Here is a 17,311-nt window from a genome sequence, read left to right as displayed (position 1 = left end):
AAGGTAGAAAAGTGATATGATTACTGCTAGGCTACAGTCGAGCAAAAAACATTTGTATATAAAGGACTACGTGAATTTTGAGCACCTTCTTGTGTCTCAGTATTTTCTATCAATATTTCATCATAAAAAGCCATTGCTTTGAGTCTTGCTTTGGTGACTCGAGTAATCTATCTCATGTCATTCTTCACTGGTTTTCTCTGCTGATAAAAGTTAGAAATGAGAATGAAAAAGGGTCTAATGCTTAAAGCTACCTCGAAAAACAAGGAGAGAATGAAAGAACTTCAATTCCTTCTGGTACAACTTCTCTTCCCCTCTGCCTGCAGGAGTCCCAGCACAGCACAGAGCCCCACACGTGCCCCCAGCTCACACAGCGCCGGCTGCTGCAGGCCAAATGCAGGTGTTTGTTCTTGGGGAAGACTCAGTACCCAGTAGAGACTGACATCCAGTAAAGGGAATCTAAACTGAGCTTTCCTCAACTAGCTTAGATCTTTTTTAATACACTCTCTTCAGTGCCCTCACCACACCAAAATAACTTCTTTGCCTCTTGCAATGCTGTGCTGTGCCACTGACCACAGCTATACAGCAGCCCACTGCTGGGACGACGGCACTTCTGTGGTAAGAGGATATCTGGCTCTGTTACCACTGCCTGCTCTTGTAAAGCTCCTCCAAAGCCCAACCAGCTCCAACTATTGCACCTTGTTTAAAGCCCAGATCCAAGAAATGACTCAAGGCCTCTCTGCATTGCCAACTAACTTCCCCCATGTCTGCTCCCATTCCTCACTGTCCATGGTAGACACTGCTCTGAAGTCTGCCAGCAAGTTCTCTCCAAGACGAAGCTCTCCAGAGCCATCTCTCACAGATGCAATGCATATTCTCATCACCTCCTGTTTCACAGCTCTAATGAGCTGTGAAAAATCTCTGGTATTATCTCAGCTATCTTGGGCTAACGTAACCACTCAGCTTTAGGATTCCCCTGTGGGTCCCAGCTGGCATGTAATGCAGATAAGGCCATTTGGTTCAAGGATTAACTAGTACTCAACAGTGCCCTCAATTCCTGTAGGCCAAGGAGGGAACTGAGCCCAGCTCTCCTTGCATGGGGATTCTTCTCACAAATGGAAGGTACGAGCAGGTGCACCGCTCTTCGGTCAATGGTACGTGTTGTTTGTACCACTGGATTTAGAGGGTGGTGACGCACTGAACAGGTTGCCCCAGGAGGCTGTGGATGCCCCATCCCTGGAGGCATTCAAGGCCAGGCTGGATGTGGCTCTGGGCAGCCTGGTCTGCTGGTTGGTGACCCTGCACATAGCAGGGGGTTGGAATTGCATGAGCATTGTGGTCCTTTTCAACCCAGGCCATTCTGTGATTGTGATTTAGTTACCTAGTTTCTGTGAAAGCAGGCTGCCAAGGGATGGTTGGTCACAAGTGGAAAAAAAATGTTACCTTATTCTTGAATAAGATGCATTTTAGTAACAAATAAAAATTATAGCAGAGAGTGAGGGTAGCTTTGTATGGGAATCCACAGCTGTATTACTTTTTTTAGTCTTGTCAACAAATATAGCCTTTCTTAACAGCTTTTCTACTCTCTTGCCTAGCAATTTATTTCTGAATGTGTTATAAATAGCCAGTGTTCCAGATCAGGTCAGTTCCCTGGAGGAATGAGTGTATGCTTATATATACTTATATATATGAGGTTAAATTCTGCCCTGCCTTATACTCTGCAGATTACAGCATTAGTGGAGGTGTGAGACAGGAAGGAACTTGATGCTGCATACAGAAAATAATTCCAAAAATTATGCCAATTGCATGTTTAGAAACCACATAATAAGGCAGTTAACTTCCTCAAATAACCAGTGATTAATTTTATGGAAGATATTAGCAGGCAGAGAACTCAAAACACAGTGCTGTAGCTTAGATCTGGATGCAAAGAGGGCAAGACTAGGGCGGACCCAGTGCTGGCTGGGCAGTGCGGTGTGGTGAAACACAGTGAGGTGGGGAGAAGGCTCCAAGTCTCCCTTAGCTGTAGTGGAGGAGCCTGTAGCCATTGGGACATAGCAGAGGTGTGGTGCAAACTGACCTCCCCTGCCCTGAGCTGGTGAGTGCGTCCTGCTGGTGCAGAGACTCTTGTGGTACCTGTAGCCCTCAGAATCCTGTAGGGATTGTGATTGATAGCGATTCTAACCAAGAAACAAAAAACTGTGAGATGTGAAGAAACTGGAACTTTTCTTTTTTTTTAATATGTTTCCAAATGGAGCTGTTAATGCTTTGGTTTAACAATCTGCCTCAGAAGAAAACAGCATGAGCAGAGTCAAGAAGAGCCGAGCGAGTGAATCACGGCGGCACAAATCAGCAGTGAAGAAGCAGGCTGCTGCAGCACCTGTACTGAAAGCCTGAGGCCAGCGAGGAGAGCGGCAGAAAGGCTGCAGTGGGAAATGGCATGGGGAGCACCATATGCACTGAGCACCGAAATGCTGAGAATGGCATTTTCAGCTATCCCAAAGACAGGGAAAACGTCTGTGTCCTTGAGTAAGGTCAAAGATGAACTGATCAGGACCATACTTGTAGCATTAGGCAAGTGCGGATCTGCTTTTATTTAAAATGCAACGTCTCGATGCTAATTGTGCTGGGTTGCTTCACAGGGATGCAACCTACTGTGTGCAGGTTGGAATCTAGCACTGCTGCTGGGTATTTCTTTAGATGAGAAATGAGTATCAAGATGGTTTATGTAAGGCTTACAACAAAAAGCAGTCCGTTAGTCAGTCCATCCAATTAACCACTCTGTATGCACACCGGGGAGAGGTTTTGTTTTGGCTCCACTGTGTTGTTGTTTTAGTTATACATATATATATGCAAAAATTGTTTAAAATAGGAATATAGTTGAATGGTATTCTCAAAGTGGGCTTTGCTACTGCTAATAGGATGTTTAAAATCTATGTATTGCTGAACTGTTCTGCTACGTGTGTTTTTCTTTCCTGGTTTTAGATTTCCCCAATCTGCCGACTTCTCTAGTTGGGATAAAGTAGGAGAAAATGTATTGTGGTTGAAATGAAAACTGGCAGTTACAGCCTTCCCTTGGCAAGGAGGGCTAAGGTCCCTTCACCAACTCGGGCAGAAGGCAGGTTAGTGTCTCTTGCATCTGGTTCTTGGTTGGTTTGGTTTGGTGTGCTACTTCTTGTTTTAATTAAGCAGTGCTGAAAGACCAAGGATGACCACTTAGACATGCTGTGAGTTGGCTGTTGATGTCTGTGGGATGGGGAGCAGCCCGGCACCTCGAGGGTATGGGGATGGGCACTGCCAAGGGCTTGGCTGGAAAAGCTTCCGTAGTTTTACCATGCACTTTCTCATGACTGCAAGGTGTTTTGCACAGATCTCCCTTTCTTCTTACCTAAATGTGAACACATGCAGATCAATTGATGGAACTTTGAAAATCTTCTTGGATGTTTTATGAACGTTCTGTTTCATTATTCCTTTCATGTATTTTGTTCAGAACAAGTCAACAACAAGAAAGTAACTTTTTGCACATGATCAGAAATACCTTTTTTTTTTTTCCTGGTTTTCCAAAGGCAGTAAATATAAATCGGCTGTTGTCTGTACATGAAGCTGCCGTTTTCCATAAATAACCAAGGTGTTGTGCAGCTCATTATTTCATAAGGCTTAGAAAAATAATCGCTGTCAAGAATCAAAGCTTGTGACTGTCATTGGTTTTATTAAAAGCACAATTGTTTGATCTTTTGAAGAAGGAAAAAAGGTCAGCTCCTGCATTTTTAAAAACACTTTGCGTTTGGTCTTACTTAGGAGGCTCAAAAAGTGAAAAATGCAACCTGACATGATGTGTTCTAGTGGCCCCTAATAGCCACTCACTCCACCGATTTCTCTAAGTGTATCTTTAATCTGCGACTCCCAAACTAATTAAGGACTGAATGCCTTTGGACTGATTTTCATTTTGTCTTGAGTTATTGCGACATCTTTGCTACAAATTCTTTTTCAGTCTAATTAAATTCCCACAGCATAAGTGTCATTATTAATATTATCACCTTTGGTAGACTAACTTTGCTTTGGTCTCTTGATAACTGTGCATTGTGGAACGACTCCCTTTCTTCCTGGTTAATATTTGGGAAGTTTTGCTTGAAGTGAGAACATCTTGAGGATTAGCATAGAGAGAACCCATTAATATCAATATAATAATTCAAATAGAGGGAGTTTTATTAAAAATCCAATGGTCGTGCTATCATATTAGTTTTCAGGAGTGTGTTTCAAAACTAATTTTAAACTTCTCTTTTTACCTTCAGAAATCTTTCCTGGACCATAAGAATTCTAATAACTCGAGGATAAAAAGCAATTCCCACTTATACGGCTAAAATTTCCAATCAAGTCATTAACACAGGCAGAAAGGAGACTCGGTAGAACAATGTGTGTGGGACAGCAGAGGACTGCAGAAATGATGAGGATTCGTTTCTTCAGTGCATAATCTATCCATTAGATTGGCTAACATTAGCGTGGTAATTCATGTTATTAGTGATTTTAATAATGATTTTTTATCTATCAGTCTGTCAATTGACAACAGGTTCTCTGAAGGACGCAGGTGATGGTAGGTTGCCTGTTGTAGGAGGTGCATTAGGAGTAAGTCAGCAAATGGATTCCTACTCGAAAAACTCAATTAATTTCCTAAGATGAAGTTCTGATCTTTGATCTCTCGCAGTTTTGATGAACATCGACAGTATTAGAATTGCAGGTGCAGACATCCAGAACAATCTATTAAGTTAACAGTCAGAGAGAGTTGGGTTATAATAATCACAGCATGAAAGCTACATTTTTTCAGAGATAGAGAACTCGAAGGGACGGAGGCTGGAGGAAGTGCAGAGATGTGTTAGTTGAAAAGCCTTGCTCTTGAATTCTGATTAGCTAAGCAGGAGAGTAAAATGCTGCTCAGATAGGCAAGTCGTAACCAGTGTAGCAAGGCTATTATTCTTGCTTAACTTTTGACTATCTCCGACCAACGCCATGCCTCCAGAACTTCCTTGGTGCTCCCTAAATTCTCAATGCAATCCCTCAGTGCTGCTCCTTTCACGAGTGTGGAAAGGGAAGGGCCATCCCCAGCGGACCCCAGCGCTGAGAAATCCTGTGTCTGACTTGGAACGTGGTGCACTGCTTTATCTGCTAAATAAAATCTAAATGATAAATGCTGATATATTAATGAAATGTAAGTTTGGGGATTTCACATAAGAAAGCTGCTGTCATTGCTTTAATTTATATGGGGACAGTTATGTGCAGATGGTATAGACAGAGTTATTTCCTGACTGTCATCCAAAGTAAGTTGATTTGTGGTTTAATGACTTTTATCAAAATGAAATAAGCATTTGATCTTTGGATTTGATCTGGCTATATCTGCAGCTGCTACACCGCTACAGCAATTACTTCCAAACTGGGCTTTTTGCCCAGGCAAATGGAGTTCGTCCTTGTTTCATGTCTCATTGACTGTCCTGATAATACATACTGTTCTGCTGTAGGTTTCTTCTTCCTCCAAATTTGATAGGTGTGAAAACTTAAGTAGTAAGTCTTTCATTTATTTCTTTATTTTATTATTGATGTTGTCCAGTAGTAAAGCCTCCACTACCACTAGTTAATTTCATCTTGAAGCTGCTCCTAGCTATAATTTAGTATATGGATGTGTAATTCCCTCTACGTAATCCTGCTATGTCCTTTTTACAGAGGAACAAGAAATGTATTTATGAATTCTAAATCTAGCAATTCCAGTGGTAATCTTCACATCTGCCTGTATGTTTTCAGGAAGAAATTGCTCTGCCATGTTGTCTACCCATACTGGACTAAATCCACTCCTAATGCAGTTCCTTTGAACTGCATTAGGCAGCAGACTTATACTAGGAATAAATTTACCTCCTTTCACCCATTTTTGAAATAGTGCTCTTTTGAACTACTGCCTTGTTACAGCCCTAAATCACAGCACATTCGCATTAGCCATTCTTTTTCCAGGACAGTAATTCTTCCTTTATTTACTGCTGTGGATGAGATTTCCCCAAGTTTAGCCCCAAAAGCTCCTGGTGAGAGATGGCAGTTCAGGGCTCCGTGCTGCCTGCAGTTCCCTACAGCCCCAGCTCTGAGCAGAGCACAGGATGGCTGAGGGCTGACAAACATGGTGCTGGCTGGTAGCATGCTCTGACTGGGGTGGGGGTGCTGTGGGAGCTGTGCAGAGAGCAAGGCTCAGGGATGCACGGTCCTGGTGGAGAGTGGCCACAGTTGCAAAGAGTTGCCATGCAAATACTTTTGCTCTCCCCTTGTTTATAGTCTCACTGGGAGAAAACGCACTGTGCTTTGTGTCATTAGAAGCTAGGATTTACATTCTTTTTTCTTTTTTTTTTTTTTTTTTTGGAAGGTGTGGATGTTTCTTACCAAGAGATGTATGCAATAAAAATGGAAATAACTGGAATGTGACTGGAGAATGAGCTGCCTGTAGATTTGTGGTCCTACCAGAGATTGTGTGAGAAAGCTGTTAGTCATCAGGGCTCGGGGAGGATTTCCTGTGCCAAGGCTGCTGCTGTGTCTTCAGCAAATCCAACTCCTTGCATAGCACTTGCTTCTTAATCCAGGAAAATTAAAACCACCAGTGATAGCCACATTGTCTGGCCATCTGCTCTTCCAGGTGCTCCCGTGCCGGAGCGGAGCTGCAGCGATGTGACCCAGAATCCTGTTGCAGGGTTGGGATCGTTCCCAGCACAGTCCTGTGCTTCAATCTTCTGCGTGACATCAGATAAGTAAACACCAAGATTTGATGTGAGAACATATGTCCATTGCATAATTCATTAGCATTCTTCTCTGGAATTACTTTTAGATATATGTACTTAGATCAGAATTAGTGGGTGAGGGTTATTCTGGGGAAAAAAAGAAGCTATGGCAGCTTTCAGAAATGGGTGCTTCTCCTGGGACTGAAGGCAAGTTTGGCCATTCATTGTGTTTGCTTCTTAAACGATTATTTTGGTCATGTAGATTCATTTCCTGCAATTTGGGTGTGGGGTGGTGGAAGAACAGTGGCACAGAAACCCTCAGCTTAGCACTGCTGCTAAGTGCACTGCTCAGAAAATATAATTATCATCTCGACCAATTTCATAGCTGTGTAACTCCATCGCCTTGAGTATAGTCGTTCCTGATTGCCAAACACAAGAAACATTCAAAACTATTTACCTTCTGTTTTGCAACGTATCCCCTCCATGTTTGTACTGCTTAGCAGGCAAAGTCAATTGTTAGCCTGCCCAGGCTGTGCAGATGTACGGTAACAGCAAATCATCGCAGCGCTTACAGCTTGTTCTCTTGTGTCAGCAAGAAAATTGGAAGCATGTTCAGCTTCTGTGGGACGCCTGGGATGTGCGTTGTTCTCTAACGAAGCCATTGCATGCACCCTTTTCCTTGCCTCATTTCATCTTGACATGCAGTGCAGCCAATGGCTCTGGGGGTTGTTTTGCTGTAGGAATGTTTGGGGAAAAAAAAAACCAAACCCATCCCAAAACAGTATTGTACAGTATGAGTCACTGAGGAGAAATGGGAGGAGGAGTTATTTTGAGGGCTTTTATATCTTCCTTATTGCTAGGAGACTGCTTCCCCTGAGTGCAGCGCTCTCCGGGCTCCCAACAGCTGCCTTGTTTGCACTGAGGGCAATTCACAGAGCAGCTTCGTAGTAGAGGAGAAACAAACCTGGATGGAGCTCATTGTCACTTCTCATGCTTCTGAGACAAATGCAGGAGTAAATGGGAGACAGCTGCTAGTGCCAAGGACAGCATTGTGCCCAAAATGTCGGGGATCTGGGGCTGATCTCAGAGCTCTGCTCAGGTGCCAGGACAGCCACAGGCTGTTCTCTGCAAAGAGCCGTTCCAGGCCTGGGATTCAGAGCATGAGGATGTGCTTTGCCCATGGCTTTGCTGTTGCAAAAGCGATAAAGGTAGCACCTAAGTCCTGTAAGTCACGAACACCTGAAGGCTCCTTTGCCCTGGCTGGGTGTGTGGGGCTGGGACAAAACAATCCATTGGGAGTGAACTGTCAGGAAAATGATGCTGAGACCATCACCGGTATTGCTGGTACTGATGGTGATGGCTGCAGCTTTCCCACCCAGCGGGGGCCTGAGAGGGCATGGCAGCGGGGTGAGCTGCCCACGGGGCTCCCAGCACTGGTGTTCTGTAAGGGGGAATATGTGGAGTGAAGTCCAGACTTCATTTGTAATGCACCCCCACTGCGAACTGTTTGCAGAGACTGGGTCTAGCAACAAGGGAGGTAAGACTATCAATATATCATTTTGCTCTGAAGTCGTGAGGCTGTTGCACATTTTATGTAAGCAAGAACTCAGTCGCATTAATTTTAGGCATCTGAGACTGTATTTATGATGTACTAAATCCAACTTTATGTTCCTGGTAGCAATCAGAGATGTCATGGTCCTCAGAGGTAAAGCACTGAATGGGTACAAATGCAGCCTGCTGGCTCAGGAAATGTTGATGGGTCAATTCCATGCAGCCAAGGCTTGGACTTCATCAGGTTTTGTCCTCCTGTCTGTAAATGGCGTGACTGGCAAAAGCAATGGCAATGCAGGTCAGTAATTTGTGCTTTGATTTGACCATGGAGTGACTGTATAACTACCAGATAAGGGCTACATGTGCACTGCTAAGGAAGCCAGCAGTGAAAATGCACTATTGCCAATCTAGCATCCCAGGTCTGGTCTGTCCCTGATGGCTGCTCCATGAGCTCTGGTGGGAGTTTACACTGTGAACTATTGGTGCTCTGAGTTACACCAGAGGCAGATCCTCAAAGCAGCCTTCAAGAGAAAGTGTCAACAGCAGCCAGATAGCACATGTGACTCCGAGTTATAAAATTCTCAATTCTGAATAAAAATTGTTTTCCGGGAACCACAGATTTAATAATGCAGCTGAAGTAATCTGATTGTGTTTGGGATTATAAATGGACAAATCTCCTAGGGCTGTAGTCATAAAGTCTAGGAAAAAAAAAAACAACAAATCTAGTTAATGAGAATGTGTGAATTTATCATCTAGAAGGGAGTTACGGAGACAACTGTACAATATCTCTTATTGCATCTTTCACGCTAATGCCAGATGGCTGGGAATGGGATCCCCCATGTTCTCCTCCTTGTCTAAGAAGACAAGAATATAAACAAGGAAAGTGTCTGTGATGGTATTATTTGGCTGCCTGGTAAGATGAGTCATTGCTTTTGATCGCTTAAATAATTAGGACTGCTTTATAATTTGATTACAGTGTTATCTCTTTCTGCTCTGTAACCCCAGGTTTTGGGTTTCCAGCAGTAGCTCATCCTTACCAATATTCCTCCTCACATGCTGTCCTTTCCACGTCCCCATTTAGTTCTGCCTCACAGATCGCAAGCTCTCAATCACCTTTTTACCTTCTCTTAGTTCATGCTCTTCCCCTGTGCTAACTGCTTGTGACTAATGCACATTTTCGGGCCAAACATCAGGTACCCTCAGCACTGTGCTGTGTAAATAGACCAGCAGGTGTAAGCAGTACATTAGAAAAGCTTTACTCGACATAAATTAGTACTTACAGGAGCCGTCCCTGCATGTCCCAAAGGCAGGCCAGATGGCCAGCGTTGGCGTGGGCTGGCCCCAGCCTCACCCCGGGGACTTCTCCTTGGTTTCTTCACACCAGTGGAGCAGTGTGGTCTGTAGCTATGAAAGTTTCCATTCTTAATTTTAATATGCAGAAGCTGGGAGCCATTTGCAAGCGCTGGCTCCAATTAGGGAATGCTGGCGCGTGGCGGCTGTGCAGGGTGATATTGGGATGGTCTTCTCCCAAGGCGAGCTCTAGGCTTTTGTCTCTTGCCATGACAACAAGGCTATCAGTAGATGAGGCTCTGATATGAGGTTACCAGCAAGCAGAGTGCATTTGCCCACACACTTTTGATCAGGGATTGGTCCTTGTCGCTTCCTTGTCGCTGGCTGGACTTTGAAAGCGCCTTTGATCCAGCTATGCCAAAGAAATGCAGTTGTTTGAAGTCTTTGATCCTTTCTGTGGGCAGACTAGGCCCAGAGATCTTGATGGGCTAGAGCTGTTTCTGAGCATTTCTTCCTTATTAAGACTCAGCATAAGCTGCATAAAACTCTTTCCATTGGCATGTCTGAGCAGACCCAGACCAGGTTGTTTTACACCAGTTGGTGGGTTGGAGTAGAAACCCATCCCTCCATCACTCTTGTCGTCTATGGGACCATCATGTGAGTTACCAAGCTTCCCAGGCTCAGCTGCCTTCCAACCACAGGACAAGGTTGTGCCAGGAATCACAGGAGACGAAACACAGGGAGGGAACTCTCAGTGGTCATTTTAAGGCAGAAATTTTGTCAGAATGAGATAGAAAATAGTGGGTTTGCTGATAGACACAGGTTGCTTGGGTGAGACAGGAGTGGGTACAGGTGTGGGTGCCCTCTGCTCAGGTTTTGTTCTGGAGGTACTTGATGTGCTGTACAATCCCGTGCTCCATGGCACTGGGGGGGGTCCTGCTGTATGCATGCTCTGTGTCTGGATGTTTATTTTTAAGTGGATAATATGCTGCCTTTCCTATTCAGAGAGTGTACCAAAGCAATTTTTGTTCCTTAGTGAATACCAGAAATAACTGGGTAAGTACAAATATATCTCCTAGCAGCCTTGTTTGTGACCGAAGTGTGCACTGAGTCTTCTCACTACATCAGGGCTGCAAATATTCGAGTCACATTCGGATGGCAAAGCCAACGGCACATAGCTTTAATTACAATATTTCTCTCCAACAGTCTTCCTCTCATGTTTTTTTCTGAACATTGTTTAAAGAACTGATGAAAGGGATGAAAACTTTTCAAACTTTCCTTTTCTTAGGGTCTCATCAGCTCAGTCTTTCATCACACAGTCAATAAACAGTTGAAAAGGACTCTTCTGAACTGCAGCAGGAGGGAGGAGGAAGAGGGGAAATTAATGATATCACCAAACTGAAAACTCTTTCAAGTTGCCTTTAATTGCAGAGGGCATGGGCAGCGATTTCAGTTTTTAGCTCTCAGATCTCTTGCTGTCCCCAGAGGGATTTGCCCTCCTCTCCTCCTGCACTGCCAGCATTCCTCCTGGAGTGGCTGAGCCAGGTGGCAGTGGGGCAGGCAGATGACTCCAGCATGGGCTCCAACTCATGTCTCCAACACCATCACCTCCAGCACTTTCCCTCCTCATGGCACTCCTGAAGTTGATGTCCCCCAGGACCCCAACTTCACATGAGCACCTGAATTCAAGGTAGGACTTGATGTTCTTCACCCTCCTGCAGTCCCACCCCAAGGCTGGTCTAGCTTCATCACCCAACCTTCTCCTTTGAGCCCTCCTTCACAATGATGTAAGGTTAAACGTCCTTTAAACAAAGCTTTTATAACCTGATTTAAGATGCCAGCACCCCACCCTTCCTGCTGCTGGGTGCCTTGGCCCTAAGCAGAGATTCTCCCTCCTCTCCCAGGCACCCATGGAGCTGTGCTCCCTATTTCCAGTCTCTCGTAGAAAATCTTCAGAGTAGAAAGGAGAGGATCTGGGAGGGTAAGTCGCACTTAGGCTTATTTATTTTATATTTAAGCTATATGTATTTAAGCTATATCACAAAGACCAGTGTGCACACAGAATCGTTTTGTCGATTTGGCATTATTGTAGGACTCTCTTCTAAACTGCATTGCCACTGCCCGCCCATGGTCTGCTCACCCTAATGCACCAGGCTGCACCATCCGTCTTTGTCTCCCAGGAAGCATCAGTGAGACAGGCTGAAGATTGCTCTAAGAGCTGTTTCCATAGCTTGAAAGACCAAAAATTATAATTGCAACAGGTCCAGGAGCAGAAAGAGGAAGTATAAAGCTTTAAATTCTAGTCGCACTGGTAAGTATCACCAATAAAGAGACCAAATTCCCTGAAAAATGGGATTACAGTGGCTAATGGGAAAGAAATATTTCTGAGGAAGTTAAAGAGAAGTTAATCTGTTTAATATAATTTGTTTCCCTATTCTTCCTGAACTGGCTTGCTTCAGAGACAACTGCTTTCAGGGTTTACAGCCATGCATATGGTTAGGAGGGCTGGAACTGGCAGCAGACCGCCTGACAGAATAATGGCCAGCTAGCAAAATAGCTGGGTATATCACTTACAGATGGTACGACCTCATCAGAGGCAGTGCAGCACAAGCTGTGCATTGATGCAGGCTCCTGTTGTGCTGCTGGTCGCCTCTCCTCCCAGCAAGGGGTGCAGGGCATGGGGCAGGGTGAGGGTTCTGCTCGGGCAGCCCAACAGAACGTGGCTGTCAGCTCCCAGAGCTGTCTAGGGAGCTGAAGGGACCCTGGTTGGTGTGTCTCCAGACTTCAGAACTGTCTGGGTTTGAACCCAAACTGGCTGAGGTGAGGCAGTCACAAATCCTGTAATAAAACTGGTGAAGACAGAGTCTGATGATGTCAAAGTTATCTGACCTTCTGCAAATATCCTCATCTGTGCTGGAAAACTGTCTGAAAAGCATTGCCCTGCAAAGAATTAGTGCTTTACTGGGTGTGCTCTTGTATTAAATCTGGGCACAGCTTCACCTCTTTTTTTCTGTCTCAGTGGAAGGAATAACAGATGTGCTGCTGTGCTGGAGACGTTTCCAGGCTGAACCCCTCCGCGCCCCTCCCAACATCAGTATTCTGCTTGTTGTCCCCACCGGCCAGCATGAACTGCCCTGATGTCTTCTTGCTGTGAATTCATGCCTTCGTGAGGTGAGCGGTCTGAAATACATTCTGCCTGGGTTGCAGAGGTTCAGGCCACTGCTGTTGAACTTCGCCCAAGAAGCAGTGCATGGGCTCACGCTCTGCGCTGATAGTATTGATTTCTCTGGCTGCATTGTGTTAGTGAGTGTGGCCTTGCAAAGAAGGAAATTACTCCTGCGGTCTCAGGCAGTACAAAAGCTGCCATGTCGCTTAACGGAAGTGGTGCCAGAGTTTTTATAGAGTGTAGTTCACCTCTTTCAAAATCCTGCTGAAGGATGCTTGAGCTAACAAGGCTGGGCGCTCTCCATTGAAGAAAGCCACGCACATTAGCCTTATTGTCAAGACATGGTACAGAGCATTTATTACTTTTGGCTCATGTACAACGCCGGGTTATTCTGTGAGTTTACACAAGACTGTCTATTTGTAGTTGAAAGTGAATTATTTGCTCATTAGTGGTTCAGAAAGGTCTGCCGGCTCCTGCCGTGCGAGGCAGCTTGGGTTCCTCCGTGTGATGGAATGTGCTTGTCAGAGCCTCACAGCGTCCTCAAGGTGGTCCAGAGGACGTGGGATTATGAAAATCAGCAACTACCGTGAGAAAAATGTTCAGCTTTTTCCTTTTTTTTTTGTGTTGCCCTTTCTGGCAGCACCTCCTCCATCTCATTCTGTAGCCCTCGAGCCAGCCCCAGAGCAGAGAGCTTGTCCTGAGCTGCATCCTGCTTCTCGTCCCCTGCGGGGCTGGGCAGCCTCTGGCGAATTGCAAAGCTGATTTTCTGAGCACTTGTTTAGCAGGATCTTCAGCAAGCTTTTGGAAAGGTGCATGAATTTTCCACTGACCCATATTTGTTTGTTTTGCAGAACTGTGGCACAGCAATATTGCATTATTTTGCCCTACTTTTTTTTTTTTTTTTTTCCAGGAATAAATACTCACGAGGCTTCGAAGAGGGACATTCCCAAAGCCGGTGCTGTGCAGCAGGCTTAGCGTATTTTGCCTTTCTTGGCTCAAGCACTCACAGGGCACTGTTCCCCTATAGAATCATCTCTTAGCATTGCCAGCCTCCACAATTTCGCACAGAAATGGGACCAGAAATGCTGTGCCTGGACACGAGAAGATCTCTTGTGAGTTCTTCTTGGTCAAGGTACCTATACATATGGAACAGCCTAAGTCATCAGCATCTCAATGTTAGATGACCTTTGTGTGCTAAATTCTATCAAATCCTTCAGTAGATCTAGTCAAATCAAACTCCAGGTCCTCAAAGCTTCATCCTTTCCACGGAATAATGACACCATAGCACAACCTGTGGAGCCATGTTGTTCTTTGTCCATAATAACTGAGCAGGTCTTGGAGATGCCAGGTTAGGAAGTGCTGTCCAGGTTAGTCGTGGGTAAAATGGAAAGCATTGATTGGAAAGCAGTGCTTCCATTCCAAAATGGAAGCACTGATGTTCATTATCAGTTTTAGTCTTTGCTGCCATGGAACAGTGCTAGTGGGAGCTGTTGTTATCTCATTACTTTAAAATGTACTTCCAGAGTGAAGTGCTTAATTTATCCCTCCTTTCCCCTTTCCCATATTGGTATAATACCAAGGTTTCACCTGTGGTTCTGTAGAACAGCTCTTCCCTTTTGGGTTTTCTCAGCATGCTTGTTTTTAATTTACTTTCAAACTGTGTATTTTATTTCCTAAAGTAGCTGCTTGTATTCTTTATGGAACGGCATGGGCAATGATTTTTAAAGATACAATCCAGAAATGTCTCAGATTTCAGGAAATGTCTGTCAGAAGCTGCGTTTGCTAAACATGCATCTGAAAGTGACTGTGCTGTCATGGCACAGATGTGTGCGTGTGGCCTTTATGTGCTGGGGATGCAGTCAGGCAGCTGAGACCAGCTTAAGTGCCAGTCTGGGAGATGGTGCGTTTTGAGTGATGCATTCTCATAATCCTTGAGTTTAAATGGTTTTTCTGATTTGATTCTTTACTGCCTCCCCTGTTTTGCATCAAATCAAATCGGGTGTGAAATGACAGGAAATCAAAGCAGCGGGCTCACCTCCCCTCCCACCGCTCATTCGCGTTGATGTGAGCGATGGCAACAAGCATGGCAAAGAGTAATTAGCCCTTAATTGCCCCTGATTAGTCATATGCAGTGAACCAATATTAATGGTTATCCCAATGGGTGAAGAGTCCAGTTGTTACCCAAGGGGACTGGCGTGGCTACAGTGGTGGAGAGTGTCCCATCCCATCCGGTGGGATGCCCAGACCCACTTCTCCTGCCCTCACTGGGAACAGCGATTTCCATGAGGGTGGTGGCACCGATCTCAATAGCTGCCTTGTTGTCTGCCTTGGGGGTTGTAATGGTGTACTTACTCAAGTACCTGAAGTAAATGAATTACATGGAGCCTCTGCAAATGGTCATAAATACGATAGTCTGTGTGAGCTGAGGTAATTGCCTGTTTTATGTATGTGTTTATCTTCACCGCATTGCATACACAATGTGCATCATGTCAAAAGGATGATAAGAAACAGCCCTAATACTTGTGAACCACATAAGTCTTTTTAGTTTATGGCTGAGGCTCCAAGTTATCTTACGCAGTTGCCTGCAGTAGGCTTAATGTAAATTAGCATACTTATAAAATGTCAAGGAGCATTAATTGACAATTTCTGAGGCCTTCCTTGCTAAATACCAGCTCAGTGCCGAAACCTGTCTCCACACATTTAATATATGGAAAATAATGCTTATTCATCAGTGGCTTATGTAACGTGGAATTAATTTCATGGCAGCTAGAGAACGATGGTACAGAGGGTCCCTTATCAAAGGAAGTGCTGGAAATAAAGCTTCGTGCCCCACCAGGGAGCTTCTGAGGTGGGATCCAGCACTTCAGAGAACCAGGCCATGTCATTCTGTGTGTAAATAGTGGCTTACTAACCTAATTCTGGGCCCTCTTTGGCAGAGCACTGGCCTGTGTAAGAACCTTTAACATCAGCTGCACCTCCTGGACTTGGAATGAGCACAGCAGATGTGTGTGTTACCAACAAGCACAGTGTGGCAATGGCAGAAGGAGATCCCACCCCAGAGCTCATGTGCGAAGTGGGGATAACATGGAATGCTTCCTGCTGAAAAAGGTGAAGCTGGCTAAGATTTATTTATGTGACTAAATAGAAAAATGCCAGTGGATTCCTTTTGCTGTCATCTCCCACAGCCTGAGCAGCACCGCAGCTTGTGGTGGGCATGGTAATGGGCCAAAGCTGGAGCACCAAATAGTAATAATTGGTTATTATAGGCTTGGTTTGCACAGACCCCAGCTTCTCCCTTGGTGCCAGGCCCAGGCAGGTGCCGGTGTCCCCGCGAGGCGAGGTGGTGCCACCTCCAGCAGAAGGAGTTGTCTGCTGTCGGAGCTGATGGGGACTTCATTGCCTGCTGGAACCCAGTTAGGGAAGGCTGCAAGGTGAATTTTTAAAGCATTTGTAGATTTTTCCTTTAAAACATTGTTTCTTTTCCATCTCTTCAATATTTTCGTTATCTAATGCGCTGTAGATAAGCTTATTTCCATAAAATTATACACATAACATCATTCTCATATTACGGAGGTTAGAAAAGACCTTTAAGATCATCTAATCCATCTGCAATGTACAGGTTTACAGATACAAAATGAAAAATTACCTGTAATGTGCTGAAAGTAAGTCACAAATGCTCTGTGTAGGAGATCAGGCTGCATCAGCCCCACAGCCTGCAGCTTTCCATGCTCTGTTGAACCAGGCTGGTATGGGGCAGGGAGGTGTTCCCAGAGCACAGTGCTCAGAGGTCCATCCTGGCAGCACCAGCAGAGGCCTCGCAGTGCATCTGGAGCCCCAGAGCCCCATTACCCATTTGGTAATGGGTTTCTATGGTACTGCTGTGGGCAAACTAGGGCTTGAGGGGAGGCTGCCCTGCTTGTCTGGGGCAGGTCTGACTTTGGGGTAGCACCAGCCTGACGTGCCAGTGGTGGTACAAAAGCAGCACACACATGAATGCAGCCTCTCTCCACCTGCCTGAAACCTTCCCCCATCATCTCCTGTTGCACCAAAACAGGGCTCAGTTTTATGGACAGCACCAGTAATCATTTTGTCTTTTCTTGCTTGACACAGAAAAAACGTTTTAACCCATCTGCCAAGCAACTGCTTCAAATTATATTTTGTGATAAAAGCAAATGAAGCGTAATTGAGAAGAGACAAGAGAATCTTGCCCTGAGAACAGAGCGATAAGAAACGCGTTGTGACAACGGTGCGATGTATATCGTTACTCTGCAGTGCACCAAACGTCCCCGCTGCCCCAGAGCTGTGACTGTGCTGTGGGGAGGGCAGCTGGCTGCTGTGGTCGTGAAGCTGAAGATGTGCCTTCCTCCTCCTGTGTGAGACCGCTCCTCTAAGCCTTACACACGTTGCTGGAAGACTTAGGCCAACCAGCTGCCAGGAATGAGGTAAAAAAGGCACTGAGATGCTCCTGGAGATGCTGCTTAAAGAACAAATGTCAGACAGAGATGCCTGCTGCAGGTATGCAAGCTGCCCAACCTGCAGCCTGTCCCAGGTGGGTCACTTGACCATG

At 45.1% G+C, this 17,311-nt stretch overlaps 1 protein-coding gene and 1 long non-coding RNA gene across 24 annotated transcripts in view; both read left to right on the top strand.

Moving 5' to 3' along the window:
* Positions 1-701: 701 nt before the first annotated feature.
* Positions 702-5,902, top strand: LOC124417154. Its single transcript, XR_006931295.1, has 3 exons — positions 702-1,151; positions 2,285-3,116; positions 4,287-5,902. It is a non-coding gene; the product is annotated as an uncharacterized LOC124417154 (long non-coding RNA).
* Positions 5,903-10,950: 5,048 nt separating this feature from the next.
* Positions 10,951-17,311, top strand: part of CRBN (cereblon) — a 68,422-nt gene continuing 62,061 nt past the window's right edge. For 18 of the 23 annotated variants that reach the window (XM_046900002.1, XM_046899999.1, XM_046899989.1 and 15 more), the window contains exons 1-7: positions 10,951-11,268; positions 11,483-11,559; positions 11,671-11,889; positions 12,598-12,749; positions 13,655-13,856; positions 15,681-15,852; positions 16,855-17,293. The gene's annotated coding sequence lies outside the window, so the exon portion shown is untranslated. Of the gene's footprint in view, positions 11,269-11,482; positions 11,560-11,670; positions 11,890-12,597; positions 12,750-13,654; positions 13,877-15,680; positions 15,853-16,854; positions 17,294-17,311 lie in introns of all 23 variants that reach the window. The other 5 variants (XM_046900001.1, XM_046899991.1, XM_040646323.2 and 2 more) reach the window with 5 other exon arrangements.

This window comes from Gallus gallus, chromosome 12 (genome assembly GCF_016699485.2).
Source record: "Gallus gallus isolate bGalGal1 chromosome 12, bGalGal1.mat.broiler.GRCg7b, whole genome shotgun sequence".
NCBI lineage: Eukaryota > Metazoa > Chordata > Aves > Galliformes > Phasianidae > Gallus > Gallus gallus.
The sequence above is the reverse complement of the archived record's forward strand: the minus strand, read 5'-3'. Positions and strand labels throughout refer to the sequence as shown.